The sequence below is a fragment of the Pleurodeles waltl genome, chromosome 3_1, assembly GCF_031143425.1.
Source record: "Pleurodeles waltl isolate 20211129_DDA chromosome 3_1, aPleWal1.hap1.20221129, whole genome shotgun sequence".
Classification (NCBI taxonomy): domain Eukaryota; kingdom Metazoa; phylum Chordata; class Amphibia; order Caudata; family Salamandridae; genus Pleurodeles; species Pleurodeles waltl.
In genome coordinates, this window is record NC_090440.1 from 1075589903 (window position 1) to 1075614195 (window position 24293).

The following is a 24293-nucleotide window of genomic DNA, read 5'->3' on the forward strand; positions in this document are numbered from 1 at the left end:
ATTGGTAACAGCTTCCACAACCCTAGTCAATCGTCTCACTTTCCTACTGTTTAATGCAGCACCCACAAAGGGGAACAACCCTAAATTAAAATCAACATATTGTTGCAGGCTAGTATCTGTTTGGTCTACCTCAGTTGTACTTATTGCCCTTTTATATCTATTTTTAATGATGTAATTGAACAGTTTAAAATCTCGGTGATATGATGCAGGGGCCAAAAACACAGGGAGTAATAGAAAAGATACATAACACACACCTGACCACCCAACAGGTAGTTGGTAATATCCATAGTTACCACAAACAAAATATGTATTATGTGAAGCTGTAAAACTACTATTGTTTATACCCTCAATAGTTAAAATCAAGGTACAATCGCTTATCCCTACTGGAATTCGCCCAATGCTACGTATACATAAATCTGCTTTAGTTTTTGTAACAGAAATCACAAATTGTTCTTTCTTGTCAGAGTCTCTTATATTTGTGAAGACATATGGTATTGAAACATTGTCTGGTTGATACTCTTCCCATTCCCATTTAGTTCCTTTGGCTTGGGGATACCCATCTTTGTCTTGGTAGCATACTTTATTAAGGCGAAAAAGAAGTACGCCCTCTGTACGTTTTCCAGATACAAACAAAAGCATGTACCAAGCTTGACAAGAACCATTGTGTGAAAAAGGAAGAGGAATGAAAGGTGTTCCTCCTTTCTTTTGATGCGCAGATATCATTCCACCTACCCAACAGTTAGTAGTATTTGTAGCATTATGAGTATGATGCAACATCTGAATGAAAGTATTATTGAAGTAAGATTGACGGTGCTTCTGCTCCTGATAGGGAAGTGAAAAGTAATAGTGATCCTCTGGTACTGGAGTAGTGGCAACAAAAAACTCACGAGCAAGAGCCTTCTTTTCAACAAACCAAGTGATTGTTGCTGTAACCACCAAAACAACAACAAACCCCATAGTACTAATGATCAGTTTGTTATTCATTTTAGCAACAGTGATAATTGACCCTTTCAGAAATGAATTAAAAACAATCGTTGGAGCTCTTATCCCTGGGCAGCCGCTGATTTCTTCACCACGGGCCAAGACGGGGGTCACTACTCTAATGCATGGCTGATCCCCCCCCCTTGCCACATTGGCTCTCTGTTTCACTAACCAATGGCGGCAGCTCAACCAGTTTGTTTCAAAACATTTTCAGATTCTTTCCTCGGTCTCAAATTATGTCGTGACACTCCAGAAGTCGTATGGTCCGGGAAGACCTCTGCAGATTCGTCAGGTGATATAGCACGGCCTTTCTCCGTAGTCAAAATCTCTCGATGATCGGTAAGCACAGCAGGTTCCACCAAGGTAGGTAGCACTCTCTTGCAGTGAGTACCATGGACCCAATTCTTTCGGTTCGTCACTCGAACTGCTGTCCTTGTCGCAAGGAGCACCTGTTCTGGGCCTCGCCACCTTGGTTCCAAGCTGCTTGATCTTTCAAAGGACTTAATCATCACCTGGTCACCAGGTCGGAGTTCATGGACTTCACCTGTAGATCTGTCAGGATGTGCTTCTCGAACCTGTTGATGAATAGAAACCAAATTGTCAGTTAACTGTGCCAAATGATCATTCATCAGGACACAAGGTACATCATATACAGATTTTGGCTTAGGAACTCCCCAAATATTAATTGCCCTCCCAAATACAATTTCATAGGGGCTAAGGCCGAGTCGAGAGTGTGGCACTGATCTAATAGACAATAATGCCAATGGTAATGCATCCGGCCAAGTTAAGGATGTGGAAGTCTGTATCTTCTCTAACTTCAGCTTCAAAGTAGCATTATACCTTTCCACCAACCCTGCTGATTGTGGGTGGAAACCGCATGGAACTTCTGTTTGATCCCTAATCCTTTCAGGACATACTTAATAAATTCCCCAACAAAATGAGGTCCGTTATCACTCCATAAAAGTCTGCAAACACCAAACCTAGGGAAAAATTCTTTCAAAAGCACCTTCGCAGTGGTAATGGCAGTATTAACCTTTGTGGGGTACGCCTCTATCCATTTACTTAAAGCACATACCACCACCAAGACATACTTTAAATTGTTGCAGCGTTCAAGCTGAATATAATCCATTTGTAGAACTTCAAAAGGTGCAGTTGGTGTAGCAAACCCTCCCGCAGGAGTACGTGTCCCTTTTCCAGGATTGTATTGTAAACAGATAAAACAAGACTGTACTACTCTCTTAGCTGTACTGGAAATTTCTGGATGCTCCCAATCTTACGTAAGCAACTTCGTTATTGTTGAAGCTCCAACATGTGCCAGCCCATGTGCCATCTGAACCATAGGTTGTACAAAAGTTATAGGCAATTTCCATTTATCCATCTGCTTATTCCGCCAACAGCCCTCATCATCCAATTCTCCATCTTCAGACCATTGCTCATGTTCTTTCACAGAAGCAGATTTCTGTATATCTAATACATCTTGTCTAGCATTATGCCAACGTTCAGCTTGTGACTTCACTACATACATAGAAGTAGTACTTCGCTGCATCGCAGTCTCACGTGCCACGCGGTCTGCAAGAGCATTACCTTGCCCTATCTTATCTGTCACTTTCTTATGTGCACTACATTTCACAATAGCTAGTTTCTTTGGATATGTCAATGCAGTCAAGAGGTTATGCACTAATTCTCTGTGCATTATCTGCATCCCGTGGGATGTGAGAAAGCCTCTCTCCTTCCAAAGCAAACCAAAATCATGAGCCACTCCAAAAGCATAGCGGCTGTCTGTATAAATGTTCACACATAAGTCAGTACTAAGCTCACATGCTCGTGTCAAAGCTATTAGTTCTGGTGCTTGATCTGACTTCTGTGGTATACGAGCTGTCTCCACTACCGTGTGTATTGTGGTGATTGCATATGCAGCTGAGGTCGTACCATCTGGCAACTTCAAACAAGACCCATCAACCCACAATTCCCCGTCTACATCTAAAAGGGGCGTATCTTGTAAATCAATATGACCCTTTGTCTGTTCTTCGGTAAGGAATATACAATCATGTGTTTCTTGTGACTGAGGCTGAGTCACCGGATATGGCAACAAAGTGGCTGGATTTAATGTTGCACATCTCTTCAGTGTAATGTGAGAAGCCAGCAATGTCAGCCCATATCCTGTGATACGGGTGCTAGTTAAATGTTGTGTCTTTGTTTGATTTAAAAGAGCATCAACCGCATGGGGTACTAACACCAACAGCTTATGTGACAAAACTATCCCTTCACTCTGATGTATTGACACAGCCGTTGCGGCAACTGAACGAAAACACCCAGGCAACGCTCGAGTGACAGGATCAAGTACTGCTGAAAAATATGCACAGGGACGCTGCTTATCGCCATGTGTCTGTACTAAAACTGACAATGCACATCCATCTTTCTCATGTATGTAAAGTGCAAAAGGCTTCATGTAATCTGGAGTACCTAACACTGGTGCGGAACAAAGGCCTTGTCACAGCTGCCTGAAAGCAGTCTCACATTCATCTGTTAATGGGAGGGGCACTGGAGTATCTTTAGTCAAAAGTGCTAGCAAAGGTTTGACAATGTGTGAAAACCCTAATATCCATTGCCTACAAAAAGAAGTAACACCAAGGAATGAACGAACATCTTTCTGAGTAGAGGGTACTGGTGTATCTAAAATTGCTTGAATACGATCTGATGTAAGTGCACGACCCTCCTTAGACAAAAAATGACCTAAATAGGTTACCTTTGGTCTACAATATTGCAATTTCTTTTGTGACACTTTATGATGGTGTGAAGCAAGAAAAGAAAGTAAGGACAAAGTGCACTTTTCACTTTGCTCAGGGGTATCAGCCGCCAACAAAATATCATCGACATATTGTATGAGAGCCACACCTTCAGGCAAAACAAAAGAATCAAGTTGTCGTTTTAACGCTTGACTATAAATACTTGGACTCTCCGCATAGCCTTGAGGAACTCTGCAAAATCTACATGATCGTTTATTCAAAGTAAAACCAAACAAATATTGGCTGTCAGGATGAATAGGGATCGAAAAGAAAGCATTCTTCAAGTCTATCACAGAGAACGTAGTTGCTGTCGGGGGAACCAAAGTAAGGAGTGTCGTGATGTCAGATACCACAGGATATTGTGGTATCACAATCTCATTGACTTCTCGTAAATCAATAATGAATCGGTAAATCCTGGTATCAGTATCCTTTTTCAGAATAGGAAGAATCGGACTGTTACAAACATTATACAGAACTTCCTCAACAACTCCAACTGCAATAACATCATGCACAATTCGTGTGAGTGCTTCTTTGCCTTCCTGTGAAATTTTGTATTGAGGCAAACATGGCAATACAGCTCCCTCCTTGACACTAATATGTCCGGGGGGAATAATCATTTGTCCCACATCAGTATCTGAAGTAGCCCACAAAGTACTAGGGAGTGAAGCTAATGCAATATCCTCTTTAACAAGACAAACTCTTTCCATCACAGGATGATTATCATTTAAAATAACACGCACCCCTTCAGGAGAGCATCATATTGTAGCCCTGAAATACTTGAGCATATCAAGACCCACAATATTGTCTGGTGTATTTGGAGAAAGCAAAAATGGACATGGAGCAGTAAATTTATCAACATGGAATGCAAGTGGTTGTGACAATGGGCTAGGGGAAGGTGTTCCATCGAAACATATCGATGTAATGGTTAAGCCAGACAGGAAAGCCCTTTTAATCAATTGTTTAGACAAGGCGCTACGAGTAGCTCCTGTATCAACCAGAAACTGATCAGTAGAACCCAAAACATGTGCTTTAACATAGGGACCCCTCTGATCTACTGGAACTTCAACTGATTCCTTACCCCATGCTAGGCAATCCTATGCATAAGCAGAATCTTGGAAATCAGGCAGCACATAGTTAGACATCTGGTATTTGTTCCGTCTATCAAAAGTGTTAAACCCATCCTGCCCTCGTACATTAGCATCAACCCTAGCATGATCATTCGTGCTTCTTCTAGGTCCTGAATATCCTGAGCGACTTCTCATTTGTCCCCGACCACGTGAACACTGCTGAACACGTAGTGCTGGACAATCAGCAGCCCAATGCCCAAATTTCTTACAATACGCACACTGATCAACAGACAAATTCAAACGAGTGTAAGAAGAACCATAAGATCCACGTCCACCTTTATCACTACCTCTAAAAGGCGGACCATAAGCTTGAGCCAACATAACCTTCGTCTTTAATTCTTTAATCTTTTTATCCTCGCTACCTTTTGCTTCTAATTCCTGACGTTCATAATACTGCGCCATAGTCAAAAGAGAAACCGGAGTAGAGGTAGTCCATGAACTTTCACTAGCTTTTAGACGACTAGCTATTCCTGGTAACAGATTTGCGACATATTTATCGACAAACAAATGTCTGCCTGTATCATCTGACAATAACTGACCGCTAAAATCATGAAATGCTTCTTCAAAGCGTGTAAAGAAATCAGAGTCTGATTCATCTGCCTTTTGCTTACAAGACGCTAAAACAGTCCAATCTATCTTTTTAGGGGGAATAATCGTTTTTAACTTAACTAATATGGCTGCAGGAAGATCTAGAATCAACTGATATGGCTTTTTCTTAGGTTCCCTATCCCCGTCCATCTGTTCTAATTCTTTCCATGACGCCCCAAAAACTGCACAATCATCAATTTTACAAACAGTTCTCCACATATCTGGCGGTAATATCAATCCGAAAAATAAATCAATGTCAGCCAAAGTCATAGTAGAAGAACTAATTGCTCCCTCAACTTCCTCATAAAAGGCGGCTGGATTTTTCCGCGGGTCAGGTAATGCTGTTTTAAGTGCCATTACATCTGCCCTATTCCAAGGAGTATACACCCAATTATAAATAAAATAACCCTTAGCATCAACACAGGTTTTATCATCATTTGTACCCAATCCTTTAGAAGGAACATACAAAGGCGCGGCCTCCCGCATTGGTTTCGCGTGAACTATCATAGTCTTATCTGTTCCGAAGATGGAAGCTTGCAACCTGTCGGTCTGTGGTGTTTGTGCAACTAAGTCCACAGCCCTTTTCTCCTCTTGCAAACGGACTGCCACAACACATAATTTCATTAAACGCCTGATTGCATCAGCCACCTGGGAGAAAACAAAAAGACCATCACGCATTTGCTTATGATCAGCTGCTACATCATCGGGCTCTAACTCATCAGAATATTTCCGATATAGTTCAATAACTTCTGAGCCAAATGACTCAGTAAAATATAGCTGCTCCTTTTCCGTCCACCCTTTCATGTTGTCTAAAAGTTCAGAAGCAGGGACAACGCTACAAATTGTTTTACGAGCAATAGATCTAAGCTCAGACGCACGGTCAGCAGGGAACATAGAGCGACTGTATTGCATCTTCTGTTACTCCGAACTGGAGACCTTAGCTAACTCATGAGGGGCAGAAGGGACGACATACGGAGGTGGAGGGCGATCTAGTAACAATAAATCATCATGTGGTTTATTAAGGATAGGATAGAGAGGTTGCCTAATGGTGTGTTGGCCTGTAATTTACGTTCTTTCTCTTCTAGCTCCTTTAAGTCATTTATTTATTTATTTCTCATTTCCAATGGTTTCACATATACATTCTTCCGCTGCTCTTTCTCAAGCAAGGCTTGCTCACGCTTCATTTGTCCACGCACTTCTTTCTCCCACATTCGTACACAGTCAAACATATCTTGCCTAGACTTTCGCTTACACATACATTGCTCCACATACTCAATCTTTTGCAAATCAAATGACCCATGCATAGGCCATCGTAACTCAGGATCCGCATGAGTGTATTTATTCCATAATGTGCTGTACATTATAGAATAAAGACTATGTTTAACATACATATCTCTATTTGGCGTCCCCTCTGGGGGTGCCGGTTACGATTCTTCCAGTCTCAAATTGGTACCATTACAAAAGCAACACATCCTACGAAGTGCGCTAAAAACAGGCATGCCAAAAATAGTGCAAAATATGCAATATTATAATCAAAGTAGCACTTAAGGTGCCGTTCAAATCAAAATTAAATTGGAGAAAATTCTCCTCATTACCTGCCTATATAAATTGCAATTTATATATCAATTCAAAGGATACAAATTGACTAGTCACCCAAAACACGAGAGCCACAGTAGGTAGTGCTAAACTACATTACCAAACAAAGGCATCAAAACCCACAGCAAGTGCCGTAAAATGGCTCTTACCAATCACAGGGTGTCCAGGTTCCAACTGCCAAGTTCTAAAATCGACCAAATGGTCAATCCATGACCAATGAACAAAAAGGATCTCAGTCGAGGACCGGCGCCACCTGGATGGTCAAATCAGAAAGAAGGGAAAAACGGCGTGGTTGCCAAGACTCGGGTCTCCTCAGGCATTGATCGTCCGCAGCGAGATCCCAATCCTTCGTCGCGACCAATCCGTTGGGCATCCGAGTCACGGATGAGTCCCTGTTCGGGCGCCAATTTGTTGAAGTAAGCCTCAGCAAGGCCTACTAGTGCAAGGGGTTCACCTTTCTCTGCACAAAGTCCGTAGACCATGTAGGAAGAAGTTGGCACAGGAACTGAAATAAAAGACAAAGTTTATTAACCTCATGAGGTGGTACTACAGTTCAAACAGCACCCTTAGGTAATGTCTGAAGTAGCACACTGAACTGAGAGAGCATGGTCCCTTTATAACCACGCAGGGGCTAAAAGGAGGTGGTGCAATTAGAGAAGCAAGACTTGTATACATGTAAGGTCATTTGGAAAATGCACAGTCGACAGGAGGAGGAGCTAACAGTTTTCAAGGACTAACAGCTGCAGACCTTACTGAGCATGTGCGAAAGTGGGAGATGCTAAATATAACTTGTCACTAGGCAGATTTCAAGAGTAGTTAACAGAAAGGTAGGACAGAGCACATGGTGAACACATGGCAGCATGTGGCAGAGAAAGTGGCTGCCATGAATACAAAATGGATTCTGCGAAATGTTCACAATAGTTACAAATACAGATGTCTTCCGCTAATGCTTAATCTAATCGCTTCTAAACTACAACAGCTGGGCCTATTACCCGCAACGGAAAAGATCCCAGAACTCAATTTGGAGCTCCACATTTTTGCCTTCAAACAGACCCATTTTAGTGATGTGAGTACCTGAGGTATTTGAACCTGGACACAGCAGCCACATAGGTAAACCTAGTAAAAGCAGACATTTCTGAAAACGTGACACCCAAAGGAGCCCAGAGTGCTGTGAAGTGCAGAATCCACATTTTTGGGGAGGGAAGCATCCAGAATCTATGTGAATAAACAAAATTCTTACTTCCTAGCTTTATCACTTTTCTCTTAATAAACACAATTACTCATAACAGATGAACGAAACGTGTAACTACTTAATTTCAATGAACCACCAGTGTGGACTTTATTTGGTTCCTGGGTTAATCCATTCTTGTCTTAGGAAGTGAATCACCTGCCCCATTGGGAATAAAACTATAGTATCTGGCCTTAAACCAGAGAGGACGCCCTAACCCCCTTTTTTTAAAAGAAAAAACAGAAAAAATAATCCCCTTGTATTGTAGTGAGCTTTCTGCTTTCTACCCACCAATCCCCAAGGAGGGAATACTGAAGGTATTCTCATTAATCCAGACCCCAGGATCTATTCAAATGACTAAAGGTTTGTTTTGCAGTGAGGGCACAGGATCTAGCCCACACTCATTGGTGCTAGGGGTAACAGTTGTGCTCCTTGAACACTGATTGAAGTGAAAGTAGTCAGGTCCTAATGGAGATGACTGCTTTCCCTTTCACACTGATGTTGATGTAAGCCTCAGCAAGGCCTACTAGTGCAACGTTTATTAAACCTCATGAGGTGGTACTACAGTTCAAACAGCACCCTTCGGTAATGTTTGAAGTAGCACACTGAACTGAGAGAGCATGGTCCTTTTATACCCACGCAGGGGCTAAAAGGAGGTGGTACAATTATAGAAGCAAGACTTACATACATGGAAGGTCATATGGAAATGCACAGTTGACAGGTAGGAGGGGCTAACAGTTTTCAAGGACTAACAGCTGCAGACCTTACTGGGCATGTGCGAAAGTGGGAGATGCTAAATATAACTTGTCACTAGGCAGATTTTCAAGAGTAGTTAACAGAAAGGTAGGACAGAGCACATGGTGAGCACATGGCAGCATGTGACAGAGAAAATGGCTGCCATGAATACAAAATGGATTCCGCAAAATGTTCACAATAGTTGCTAAATACAAGTTGTCTTCTGCTAATGCTTAATCTAATCGCTGCTAAACTACAACACTGATGTCAGCACAGTGTTCAGTACAGTGTCAAAAAATGTTCATGACATGGGATACACTCTTCCTTTTCAGTCGGAATTTTGTTTCTAAAATGCAAATCTTTCTGTTACTAACATATGGAAGGAGCATTTATACTCAATTTGCATTGAAACAGAACTTCTGTCCCAATTGTGCACATTTGCTTCTGATGTAGGTGAGCTTCTCAGACTTTCTTTTTATTTAACTTTAACCTCTTGGCTGCCAGGCCTTTTCCCCTCCTGTGCCGAGCCTTTTTTTAGCTTTTTGGGGCAGTTCTCACTTAGGCCCTCATAACTTTTTGTTCACATAAGCTACCCAAGCCAAATTTGCATCCTTTTTTTCCAACATCCTGGGAATTATAGAGGTACCCATACTTTGTAGGATCCCCTGAAGGAGACCAAGAAATTAGCCAAAATACAGTGAAAATATAGTTTTTTTTTTTTTAAATGGGAAAAATGGCTGCAGAAGGCGGCTCATGTTTTTTCCCCTGAAAATGGCATCAACAAAGGATTTGCGGTGGTGAGTTCACCATCTTCCCAGCGTTTAGGAACAGGTAGACTTGAATTAGAAAACCCAATTTTTCAACATAATTTTGACATTTTACTGAGTTATATCCCATTTTTACTATTTTTTGTGCTTTCAGCCTCCTTCCAGTTAGTGACAAAAATGGGTAAAAAACCAATGCTGGATCCCAGACAGCTAAACATTTCTGAAAAGTAGACACAATTCTGAATTTAGCAAGGGGTCATTTGTGTAGATCCTACAAGTTTTTCCTACAGAAAATAACAGCTGAAAAAAAAAAAAAATGGAAATGAGGTAAAAAAAACAGCCATTTTTCTCCACGTTTTACTCTGTAACTTTTTCCTGCGATGTCCGATTTTTTAAAGCAATATACCGTTACGTCAGCTGGACTCTTCTGGTTGAGGGGCTATTTAGGGCTTGTGGGTTCATCAAGAACCCTAGGTACCCAGAGCCAATAAATGAGCTGCACCTTGCAATGTTTTTTTTTTATATACCGGGTCCACAGCAATTCATTTGCTGAAATATAAAAAGTGAAAAATAGGTATCAAGAAAACCTTTGTATATCCAGAATGGCCACAAGATAAGGTGTTGAGTAGCAGTGGTTATTTGCACATCTCTGAATTTCAGGGTGCCCATACTAGCATCTCAATTATAGGGCATTTCTCAAATAGACGTCTTTTTTACACACTGTCTTACATTTGGAAGGACAAAATGTACAGAAAGACAAGGGGCAATAACACTTGTTTTGTTATTCTGTGTTCCCCCATGTCTCCCGATAAAAATGGTACCTAACTTGCGTGGATAGGCCAAGCGCCCGCAACAGGAACTGCCCCAAAACACAATGTGGACACATCACATTTTCACAAAGTAAACAGAGCTATTTTTTGCAAAGTGTCTAGCTGTGGATTTTGGCCTATAGATCAGCCGGCACCTAGCAAACCTGTGCAGTTTTGAAAACTAGACACCTAGGGGAATACAAGATGGGGTGACTTGTGGGGCTCTGACGAGGTTCTGTTACCCAGAATCCTTTGCAAACCTCAGAATTTGGCCAAAAAATACTTTTTCTTCTCATTTCGGGAATCTGGAATCTGGATGGAGCCACAAATTTCCTCCCACCCAGTGTTCTCCCAAGTCTCCTGATAACAATGGTACCTCACTTGTGTGGGTAGGTGTAGCACCCGTGACAGGAAAAGCCCCAAAACACAAAGTGGCCACATCACATTTTCACAAAGAAAACAGAGCTGTTTTTTGCAAAGTGTCTAGCTGTGGATTTTGGCCTCTAGCTCAGCCGGCACCTATGGAAACCTAGCAAACTTCCCACCTGTGGATTTTGGCATCTACCTGTGGAAACCTAGCAAACCAGTGCAGTTTTGAAAACTAGACCGCTAGGGGAATCCAAGATGGGGTGACATGTGGGGCTCTGACCAGTTTCTGTTACCCAGAATCCTTTGCAAACCTCAGAATTTGGCCAAAAAAAAACTTTTTCCTCTCATTTCGGTGACAGAAAGTTCTGGAATCTGGATGGAGCCACAAATTCCCTCCCACGCAGCGTTCTCCCAAGTCTCCTGATAACAATGGTACCTCATTTGTGTGGGTAGGTGTAGCGCCCACGAAAGGAAATGCCCCAAAACACAACGTGGACACATCACATTTTTCCAAAGAAAAGAGAGCTGTTTTTTGCAAAGTGCCTAGCTGTGGATTTTGCCCCCTAGCTCAGCCGGCACCTAGGGAAACCTAGCAAACCTGCACAGTTTTCAAAACTAGACACCTAGGGGAATCCGCGATGGGGTGACTTGTGGGGCTCTAACCAGGTTCTATTACCCAGAATCCTTTGCAAACCTCAAAATTTGGCCAAAAAAAACACTTTTTCCTCTCATTACGGTAACAGAAAGTTCTGGAATCTGAGAGGAGCCACAAATTTCCTCCCACCCAGCGTTCCACTAAGTCTTCCGATAAAAATGGTACCTCACTTGTGTAGGTAGGCCTAGCGCCGGTGAAAGGAAATGCCCCAAAACACAACGTGGACTCATCACATTTTTCCACAGAAATCAGAGGTGTTTTTTACAAACTGCCTACCTGTGGATTTTGGCCTCTAGCTCAGCCGGCACCTGGGGAAACCTAGCAAACCAGTGCAATTTTTAAAACTAGACACCTAGGGGAATCCAAGATGGGGTGACTTGTGGGGCTCTGACCAAGTTCTGTTACCCAGAATCCTTTGCAAACCTCAGAATTTGGCCAAAAAACACTTTTTCCTCTCATTTCGGTGATAGAAAGTTCTGGAATCTGGATGGAGCCACAAATTTACTCCGACCCAGCGTTCTTCCAAGCCTCCTGATAACAATGGTACCTCACTTGTGTGGGTAAGTGTAGCTCCCGCGACAGGAAAAGCCCCAAAACACAACATGGACACATCACATTTTCACAAAGAAAACAGAGCTGTTTTTTGCAAAGTGCCTAGCTGTGGATTTTGGCCTCTAGCTCAGCCGGCACCTAGGGAAACCTAGCAAAACTGTGCAGTTTTGAAAACTAGACACCTAGGGGAATCCAAGATGGGGTGACTTGTGGGGCTCTGACCAGGTTCTGTCACCCAGAATCCTTTGCAAACCTCAGAATTTGGCCCAAAAAACACTTTTTCCTCTCATTTCGGTGACAGAAAGTTCTGGAATCTGGATGGAGCCACAAATTTCCTCCCACGCAGCGTTCTCCCAAGTCTCCTGATAACAATGGTACCTCATTTGTGTGGGTAGGTGTAGCGCCCACGAAAGGAAATGCCCCAAAACACAACGTGGACACATCACATTTTTCCAAAGAAAAGAGAGCTGTTTTTTGCAAAGTGCCTAGCTGTGGATTTTGCCCCCTAGCTCAGCCGGCACCTAGGGAAACCTAGCAAACCTGCACAGTTTTCAAAACTAGACACCTAGGGGAATCCACGATGGGGTGACTTGTGGGGCTCTAACCAGGTTCTATTACCCAGAATCCTTTGCAAACCTCAAAATTTGGCCAAAAAAAACACTTTTTCCTCTCATTACGGTAACAGAAAGTTCTGGAATCTGAGAGGAGCCACAAATTTCCTCCCACCCAGCGTTCCACTAAGTCTTCCGATACAAATGGTACCTCACTTGTGTGGGTAGGCCTAGCGCCGGTGAAAGGAAATGCCCCAAAACACAACGTGGACTCATCACATTTTTCCACAGAAATCAGAGGTGTTTTTTACAAACTGCCTACCTGTGGATTTTGGCCTCTAGCTCAGCCGGCACCTGGGGAAACCTAGCAAACCAGTGCAATTTTTAAAACTAGACACCTAGGGGAATCCAAGATGGGGTGACTTGTGGGGCTCTGACCAAGTTCTGTTACCCAGAATCCTTTGCAAACCTCAGAATTTGGCCAAAAAACACTTTTTCCTCTCATTTCGGTGATAGAAAGTTCTGGAATCTGGATGGAGCCACAAATTTACTCCGACCCAGCGTTCTTCCAAGCCTCCTGATAACAATGGTACCTCACTTGTGTGGGTAAGTGTAGCGCCCGCGACAGGAAAAGCCCCAAAACACAACATGGACACATCACATTTTCACAAAGAAAACAGAGCTGATTTTTGCAAAGTGCCTAGCTGTGGATTTTGGCCTCTAGCTCAGCCGGCACCTAGGGAAACCTAGCAAAACTGTGCAGTTTTGAAAATTAGACACCTAGGGGAATCAAAGATGGGGTGACTTGTGGGGCTCTGACCAGGTTCTGTCACCCAGAATCCTTTGCAAACCTCAGAATTTGGCCCAAAAAACACTTTTTCCTCTCATTTCGGTGGCAGAAAGTTCTGGAATCTGGATGGAGCCACAAATTTCCTCCCACACAGCGTTCTCCCAAGTCTCCTGATAACAATGGTACCTCACTTGTGTGGGTAGGTGTAGCGCCCGCGACAGGAAAAGCCCCAAAACACAACGTGGACACATCACATTTTCACAAAGAAAACAGAGCTGTTTTTTGCAAAGTGCCTAGCTGTGGATTTTGGACACTAGCTCAGCCGGCACCTAGGGAAACCTAGCAAACCTGCACAGTTTTCAAAACTAGACACCTAGGGGAGTCCACGATGGGGTGACTTGTGGGGCTCTAACCAGGTTCTGTTACCCAGAATCCTTTGCAAACCTCAAAATTTGGCTAAAAAACACATGTTCCTCACATTTCGGTGACAGAAAGTTCTGGAATCTGAGAGGAGCCACAAATTTCCTCCCACCCAGCGTTCCTGCAAGTCTCCCGATAAAAATGGTACCTCACTTGTGTGGGTAGGCCTAGCGCCGGTGAAAGGAAATGCCCCAAAACACAACGTGGACATCACATTTTTCCACAGAAAACAGAGGTGTTTTTTACAAACTTCCTACCTGTGGATTTTGGCATCTACCTGGGGAAACCTAGCAAACCAGTGCAATTTTTAAAACTAGACACCTAGGGGAATCCAAGATGGGGTGACTTGTGGGGCTCTGCCTAGGTTCTGTTACCCAGAATCCTTTGCAAACCTCAAAATGTGGCCAAAAAAACACTTTTTCCTCTCATTTCGGTAACAGAAAGTTTTGTAATCTGAGCGGAGCCACAAATTTTCTTCCTCCCAGCATTCCCCTAAGTCTCCCGATAAAAATGGTACATCACTTGTACCATGGGTGGGCCAGGTGCGTGCAACAGAAAAAGGCCAAAAACTTGTCGAGATTGAAGGGATAGCACAGCGAGTCGATAAGCACATATTTTTCTTTTATACATCTTTTAGTCTGACTCTGCTTTGGGGAGCAGTGAGGTATCATTTTACTTGGGGGACTAAGTGGAACACTGGGTAGTAGGAAATTTGTGCCGCAGCGGTGATCCTACAAAGAAAAGTGAGGAAAATATGATTTTTAACAAATTTTGAGGTTTGCCGAGGAGTCTGGGTAAGAAAATGTTGGGGGATCCAGGCAAGCCACACCTCCTTGGGCTCCTTTGGGTGTCTATTTTTAAAACATGTCTGGGTTTAGTAGGTTTCCTTAGATCAAGGCCGCACCCGGGACCAAAAACATAGGTGCCCCCCCAAACACAGGTAGTTTTGCAATAGATAATTTTGGTGTGTCCACATACTTATGTGATGTTCCAAACACCACAATTGTGAAAAGAAACAAACTTAGGTTATGTTAAAAAGACCCCTCACCCACCAACTAAGTTGGTGGCATGTTTCATCATCGGGGTCCCACCCGAGACACCTAGTGTGTCACAGGTGTGCTGCGATGCCTGATTACAGTGGAGCAGGTTTTGTCATTTTTACCACACATACTGGTTGGATTTGGCACAAGGGTGAGTCATGGTTCAGTGGATCAAATTTTATTAACAAGAGATTTCACAAAAATGAAATGCACTGTTAATAACTAAAAGGCCAAAAAACTGAACCAATCACTCACAGCTCGTGAGCTGTAAAGCCACAACAAGGCACCAACCGCTTTACAGTCCATTCACACACTTTTCATACATGACATGCACAAGACCATTCACGCCACCAGCCATGGGCCCAGCACATTACAAAACTCACATCGACAGACAGTGCCACTCAATGGCCCATCACTTACATACGCCCACATGCCTGATACAGCAATCACACCAGCTGATGGGAGTGTGTGGACTGGCGTTTGGCTGGCAGTTTGTTGCATTAGCCAACAGCAAGTCAATATGCACATCATCAGCCAAGCTCCACTCCACATACAATGGCATCACTTTTTTTTTTTAAATAAAGAAACCACTAACTAATTAGAAATAATTACAAAACTACAAACACAAACGCTCTAACTAAGTACATGACAGAAATGCCAACCATGAAGCTGAACACATGAAAATACAAAACAGACAGTTTACACTCATTGTTGTTCCCAGTAATTCTTCTGGGTGTGGTAATTCTTGAAACAACCCCCAACACACAACCCAGGCTTTGAAGGACAATCTGGGCAGTACATTCGAGTCTCCCTCCAGATACCTCTTCGAAACCACACTCTACATTTCTTAGCTGGAAAGTCTTTTTTGGGTGTGGGAGGAATGTGCTCAGCAAAGTGGCGATCTTTCAATCTAGCCACATCCTCCACCACTGCTTCTCTAGGAACTCTGGCTTGTTCCAAGACAATAAGGCTCTCTATCACTGACTCCTGAAATTTCACAAATATCATCTTTGACTCTGGAGACCTATCCATAAACACAATAAAAACATTAAAAGTTGCTAAGTGGAAGAGGTGAATTGCTAACTTCTTATACCAAATGTAAGACTTACAAATAGCAGTATAAGGTTCCAACCTTTGATCAACTCTACCTACACCTCCCATGTGCTTATTATAATTTAAAATGGACTTCAGCAACCTGGCCCCAAACAGTCATGTGGGAAGTACTCTCATCATGGATGGTACTTAGCATGTAGACATCCCTCCTGTCAGAAAATTTCAAAGCTAGCAGCTCATCATTCCGCAAGGCACTGCACTGTCCTCTCTCAAGTTTTTAACAGACAAACTCCCTTGGATAGCCTTTCCGGTTACAATGAATTGTGCCACACGCAACAGTGTCCACTCTAAACAATTCCTTGAACAACTGCACTCCAGTGTAGAAGTTGTCTACATACAAATGGTGACCTTTGTTGAACAGTCCTCTGCCAAGTTCCCACACAATTTTCTCAGTAACTCCAAAAGTGGAAGGACAACCAGGGGGTTCTATTACTGGAATCCCTACCAGTGTAGACACTGAAACTATACACATATCCTGTACTACTTTCAGACAGCATATACCATTTAATTCCATATCGTGCCCTCTTGCTAGGAATGTACTGCCTAAAAACCAAACGACCCTTGAAGAGGACCAAAGACTTGTCTACAACTATTTCTTTGCCTAGAACATAGACCTCTGAAAACCGATCTACAAAATGATCAAGGACAGACCTAATCTTAAAAAGACGGTCAGAATCAGAGTGATCTTGTGGCAAGGCTAATGCATTGTAAAAAAAAATGCAGCATCCTAAGAAGAAGCAAATACCCATTACGACTCATGGTTGCAGGAAATATAGCTGTTGCCATCAAGGGACTAGTAGACCAATAAGAAGCCAGTGACGGCTTCCTTATCAACCCCATCAAAAGAGTCAAACCCAAAAACCTTTTCATCTCCTCCAAATTTGTGGGAATCCACTGGGTAGCTCTAGAGTGTGGCCACGTCTGGCAGCTTTGTCCCTCAAATACTGCTCTACATACAAATTAGTCTGCTCAACAATCTCTTCCAAAAACACATCATCCACAAATAACTCAAAGAAATTGACAGGCAAAAAGTTCTCTGTATTGAGTCTACACCCCGGGAGACCAGTAAAGGCAGGCAACTCTGGCTGCTCCATGTTTGGGGCAACCCAGAGTTCAGGTCTTCTAACGGGAAACCTTTCAGCCCCAGGTTAATGCATTAATGGCACATCAGTGTCCTCCTCTAAAACAGGCTATTCATCTGCACTGCGTGTAGCTTCCTCATCAGAAGATTCCTCTCCGACAGACACTTCACTGCCAGAATCTCTCATTTCCTACTCTGCCTCAGATGCAGAGTCCATCTCATAATCATGATCAGACAATGACTCAAAAAGCATACCAACCACCTGCTGAGCGGTCATCCTGTGGCTAGCCATGATCTTTACTACAAAAATTAACAGCACCAACAACCAGCACTGTGTAAGATAAGTCATAAAGTGTAGCTTTATCAGTAAGAGTTATAAACTCAAAAACTACACCGCTTACTTGCCTGAAAAAGCTTGACTCACCAGCAACTACTCTGCACAGACACAGCAATCACCAATGATATCCCACTAACAAGAAAGAAAGAAAAGCAAATTAGAAATAAGACAACACAAGTATCATTGTGCACTAATCTAAGGACAATTTCACACACAAACCTGCATTTAGTACACCACCTACAAACATGTAATTCATGCATGGCAACAATACTCCTTTGGAGTAAATTGTTTTTACTTACCTAAAACATGCAACTATGCAAACCGCAGGTCAACCACCGCCAAAACCGCAAGGAGCCACAGCAAAAAAAGCAAAAGCTTTGAACTAGAACAAAAAGGAGATTTGTTTTTTTTATCACAAATGCAAATACTACGTCAATTGACAAAAACTAAACCATCAAGCCTTTAGAAATTGGTGCCTAAGTGGATTCTGCCATAAGGGCAGATGGACCTACTAGAAAATAGGCCTATCTGCCCCAAGGAGGGCAGAAAATACATTTATTACTGTGTCCCCATGGGCAGCGACCCTTGCCAATGGGGCCACTCCCCAAACAAAACAAAAAAACAGACACACGCACACTATCCTTGGTGTCAAAGTGGCTTCTGCAAAAAATAGGCCCATCTGCCAGCAAGGGGGGCAGAAATGGGCAACTTATTAAAAAAATCCCTGGTGTTCTAGTGGTTTCTGCCCCCCTTGGGGGCAGATCAGTCTAAAAATAATAGGCCGATCTGACCCCAAGGGGGTCAGAAATGGCCAACAGGTCAATGCCCCCTTTGGGGGACACCCCCCCACATAAATAGGCATACACAAAACAATCCCTGGCATCTAGTGGTTTTTGCCCCCCCCCCTTGTGGGCAGGTCAGCCTAAAAATAATATGCTGATCTGCCCCCAAGGGGGGCAGAAATGGCCACAACAAACATGCCCCCCAAATGGGAGCGACCCTTGCCCAATGAGCCGCTCCCCAACACAAAACATTACAAAAATAAAGAAAAAGAAATCCCTGGCATCTAGTGGGCTCCTTTCTTCCGGTGCCTCTTTGTTCCAAACCCCCCCACCCGTCGGAGTAGAACTCACCTGTTTCTCCGTTCACGTACTGGAAGCAATTGGCTTCCAGTGTGACCGGCACCCTGTAATGATCTCAGCACACGATTGCACGCTGACATCATTACGGGGGGTGAGGGTGGGGGAGTGTAAGAGGAAGGGCTTCCCATTCCATCCCTGCCTTGGGGGGTGGGAGGGAAGCCCACAGAGGGAGCGCTAGCACTCCCTCTGAGCTCAGTGCCCAGGACGTAATGGTTACCTCCTCTGCACATGAGCACTGTGCCACGGGACGTTACCATTACGTCCGCGGCACAGAAAGGATTAATCTTCAAGGGTAGTACACACTACCAATTATAAGAATGCCACTCAGGCACTATTCTGCTTGCCCAGTCTCATTTCCTCACTCTTGACGGGCTACTTGCCCATCCAACAAAATATATGAATTGGATACTCATTTATACATTAATAAAAAGCACTATTGAAAGCCTAACCTATAGAATGTATTCTTCTTAAGGGAAATATCTGTGTGTTATTTCAAGTCGTGTGCAGGGACAGGGACAGAAAGCTAACCACAGAGAGCCATAAAGTAAAGGGTTGGGCACTGACCTGGCCTTTGGAAAAGCCCTGAATTCAACCTTCCAGGCTTCCAGCATCCTGCTGCTCGTGGTCTTCAGGAAGGGAGCCACACCAAAAAGATACTGGGTGAAATGACTTTTAATCCAGTGCCATGGGAAAGCCACAATACCCAATATATTTATGAAAAATAACGAAATAAATGAAAATTACATGTATATTAGTGAAAACTCGTGGCTGTGACAAGAGCCATTGCATTACGCACACTTACAATTTAAACAGGATAGATTCTAACATATTGTTTAGGGAGGTGATCTTCACTTCCAATGTTATTGTTGTATATCGAGCCCATGCCATAGTCTCTTTCTGTTGAGCCTGATATGATTACTGAACTTTATGAACTGGAGCCAAGTTTGTAATTTAGTTGTACTTTGTTGACTAAAATAGCACTGCTTAACAAGAACATCTCCATCCAAGCAGAATTGAAATGTAAATTGTTAAACTACTTATTGATATTCAAAGTAGAAAACAAAATGAATGTTTTGCGATGGGTGAAAAAGAGGTACAGTTAGTCAAAATACAAGATAAAAGAAGAAAAGAGAACAGAGTAAACCAAAAAGACACTTTTGTTCCCCTATCTGAGCTGTTTTTCAAATATAAGTCAAATAGTGACGTGCTGGGCCGTGCTATACGGTCTAGATGTTATTAGACTGTGCAAGTTTGAAATAGTCAAAAAGTGTTTTTAAAGATGTTGTTCTTGTTCAGTTTAGATAGCAATAGTAAGGTATTCATAATAAAACAAAGAATAGATTTTGTTAGACACAACAACCTTTGGTGTGGTTTTAGATCACCAGTAAAGTGGTACTACAGGTATCCATGGCCGGTAAATTAAATGCTACTAATGAGCCTGCAGCACTTATTGTGCCATGGGTGGGGCAGACCTGTTCTCTGTGTCACTTAAATATCAAAGGCCCGCCTTCAGCATACTCACAAAGAAACTTGACACCAGCTTATTGTCATCCTACACCACTTGAACCCCGGCAAGGGGTAGGAAGGGAATTTCTGGAACCAGATGATAGGAGGTAGCTTAGAAGTTTTCCCCACTTCAAAGGATGATATCAGCTGTAAATATGACACCCTCAGACCAACTCCTCTGTTTATTCCTGGACCTCCGTATTGCACTCAGGATGGATTTGTATCCCAGTGGACTATCCTGTTTCTGGAAGCTTGTTTTTTACCTCAGAGACCCTCACAGCTCTTACCAGAGGACTGCCATACTGATTCGAGCCTGCCATGTACACCTAATGACTATCTGACGCTTGAGGCCTGTCTTGCTGCTTGAACCCAGGACTATGAAAGTGAGTTTCAGGGCTAGTTGGCTGGCCTTTTGTTCTGAGCTATAGGGACACAACAAGCTCCAACAACCTTGACCTCTTCACCTGGATCCTGCTTGAATTCACTCTTGCCCTCCAAGTGGTGCCTAAGCAGTCCTGGACTCTTGGTAGTAGTGCTGAAGGTGCCAAATCAGCCAAAACCAGAAATTTCCATTAAAAAGTGGCCTGAGAAACAACAAGAGACCTAGACCTACCTGCTCACCAATCTGCCAGAGGTCCATTGCTGGTCCGCCTGACCTATCGGAAGCTGTGACTACGTTCTTCTCCACAGCAGCAAGTCCCGTTCAGTTGGACCTCTCAGAACGGGTATCAAGCCTCATGGATGGAGTCCTCATCGGTTACAGTCTGCAGCTTAGTCCTGCTTTAGAATTTGCACTTCCAAGAATGCAACAAAGTCTGTCCGAAAAATCGGCACCACAACTTCATCCAGTGGCTTCCTCCTTCTTTGATACTGCCGGCTGCCTTGCTCCATTGAAATCTACATTCTCAGAGAATTGTTCTTCAAATTTCTTTGAAGTCCGAAGGTAAGCCGAGGCTGGGTCTAAATCCACCTTGTTTATTGAAGACGTGTTCCATTGTGGTCAGCCATAACTTTTGGCTTTTTACTGTGTCCTGGTCTAGCGGGACTAGATGCCCGGGGTTGGTGCTTTGACCTTTTAGGTGCTATTTTTCACACAAAAACTTTAAAAGGTCATAACTCTGGTGTTACTTGTTTGATTTAATTTTGTTGGTGTCAAATCATGTAATACATTTTTTCTGTTTCTCCAAATTTGCGTGGGATATTTCTTGTGTTGTGTTTCACTTTATCACTGTTTGTGTATAAAAATACTTAACACTGTGCTAGTAAGTTAAGCTTGACTGATTTGTGCCAAGCTAGCAGAAGGTTGAGCACAGGTTGATTTAGGGACATTTTGAGGTTCACCCTGACAAAGATTGTGGTTGTTGCTTGTGAAGGATTACCACACCCCACAACTAAAAGCTCAATTTCCTACAGATTCATATTGAGAAAGAGTGTGTTGTACATAGTTTACATGGTTTAGTGTTTAGTATCAAGCAGACATCATTACATCGTTTAGTCATATCCTGAGAAAGAAACTAGAACTGAATCCACATGGAACCCCTTGGAAACACCGCTCCCAATGAGTGCAAAAAATGGGATGCTACTAGGCCTACTGAGTGGTGAGATTCACCTTTATAAATTGGAACAAACAGCTATTTCACTCATTTCTTGTCCAGTCAATGTAAAGTATACAAGTATTACATCAGAAGAAGTAGAAGCAGTAGTTGAAGTCTGACAATAGTATAATGAATAGGCCGAAAACTATTGACGTAGTAAGATTCAGCTTCACACATCAGAGTGAACACTTTGCATGCTACTCATCCACTCAACACAAGTAAGATATACAGCTACTACATCTGAAGTAGAGACAGTGGTTTAAGTCTGGGAAACCTATGTGAAATAGTTTGTAAGTAGGCAACAAAGCACAAGCCAAAGTGGAACAGAATTAATTTGTCTCAACTTCCTAAAACATCTCTTCAGAAAGTCATAATGAAATAGAGCAGCAGCGCATAAGGTTTAAGGTGGGAAAGTGCACACTATACAAGTACTCCAAAGATGGATCTGATGTGGTATTTGTTAATGGAATACTAATATTCCACACAATTCTAATGATGTGGGTGGAGGAGGTGATTGGCAGACTGGGTAATCTGTTGTGTTTGTGACATAATACCCTGTTTGCTAAACTCAAAATCATACTCTTTGTTCTTAATTATTAGGACACTCTATCTTAATGGGGCAGAATGTTCTAATAGTCTTATAGCTCTTTGCAGTAGGTTATACTGGACATTAAAGTCTCATTTCCTATATACAGTACTTTGCCTTCGGCTCAGTCCTGTAATGCTAGTGCAGGCCTGTATTGGATGCTATGGGTTGGTTATTAGAATGTGTAAGGATGTTCTGCCCTCATGGAGCAGAATGTTTTTATAGCATTTTAGCCCACTATACAAGAGTATTAACACCATTAAATTCCTCCTTAGATTTTGCAGACCTACAATTTTCACTCAGGTTTATATCACTGTAGTCTAGCTTTAGTGGCTTGTAGAGCCTGCTGATGCAAGTTATAAATGCATATTAGGACATTCTAGGTGTCATTATGACCCTGGCGGTTGGTGATAATGTGGAGGTAGTACTGCGAACAGGCTGGCGGTACATACCCCCACATTATGACATTGGCAGGATGGATGCAGACAATTTACCCCAGTGACCACCATGGCGGTAGCAGCCGCTGGGTCGGAGATAGGAATCTCCTGCCTTGCGGTCTCTACTGTACCGCCAGCGGCATCATGACCCTGCCTACTGTCATAGTTTTCATGGCTTTCACAATACCACTAAAACCATGGCAGTAGGCCCTACTAGTGACATGGAATTCCTTCCCTGTCACTGGGAGGAGGCCCCCCAAAACTCTCCACAGACGCCCCCCACCCACCCTCCATCCATGCCCCCACCTTCCAATACACACACACTCGTGGACAAGCACCATGCATACACACAGTCACTCACACAGGCATACATGCATTCATTCACGCATGCATCCATTCATTCTCCCACACATCCGTACACACATCCATATTGACACGCAGACACACATTCACATTTCCATTCATACACGATACTCTCACATGCATATACACTCGCACACAACACTACATACACATTTGCATTCACACACACACTCACACATTCATGCACACATCTGCACGCACACACACACACAACACCTCACACCCCCTTCCCCTGTCAGAAACCCAACTTACCTGCATCCAGGGGGTCTTCCGGCAGGGAACGGGACGAGGTGCTTCTACCGCCAGCAGAACACAGTCAGAACATATTATTTTTCTTAATACGGCTGGCAGCAGTCTACTGGTGTGCGCTGCTGGTGGTAGCAGCACCACCTTAACACCATTCGCCAGCATGGCCACAGCTGGATTTCTGCCCTTTTTGTGGCCCAAATCCAGCTGTGGTCATACCTTTGCAGACGGCTGTTAGCTGCGGCGAAGGTCTTTTGATGGCAGTCGCTGCAGTGGTAGGCGGCATTTACCACCATTGTCTTAAAGAGGGCCTTTGTCTTAAAACGTTAAGTCCTTATATTTTCTAATGGTGTTACTAGCTACAGCAGGCTTTTGCAGGTACTAAAGTCCACTCCTTTGTTATAGGCCTTCACTTTTAACTTATATCTATAATAATATTGAAGTAGGCATTTAAAACCCAGTATAGCCTGCTATTGGGTACTAATAGGGTGTAGTAATATTAACCAAGAAAGGTGGTTCTATCAAGAAGTTTTTTAAATTTTAACATACTTTTTTTACTTGTTTGCACGGTAAAACATTTGGGCCCATATTTATACTTGTTTAGCGCCCCATTTGTGTTGCTTTTTTATGCAAATGTGGCGCAAACTTGTAAGTTTGCACCGATTTTGCATCAATAAACGACGCAAATGCAGCGGTAAAAAAAGTATAAATATGGGCCTTGGTGTTAAACTAAAAACAGGAAAAAAGAGGCATTGAAACTTGGACTGGGGAAATAAACAACACTACTATTTGCAGACTTGCTGGTGAGCATTTGTCAGTTGTTTGCTAACTTCAATACTTTGGGCTCCGTCAGAAACAGATTTAATGCATTCCATTCCCTGACCCCAGACATA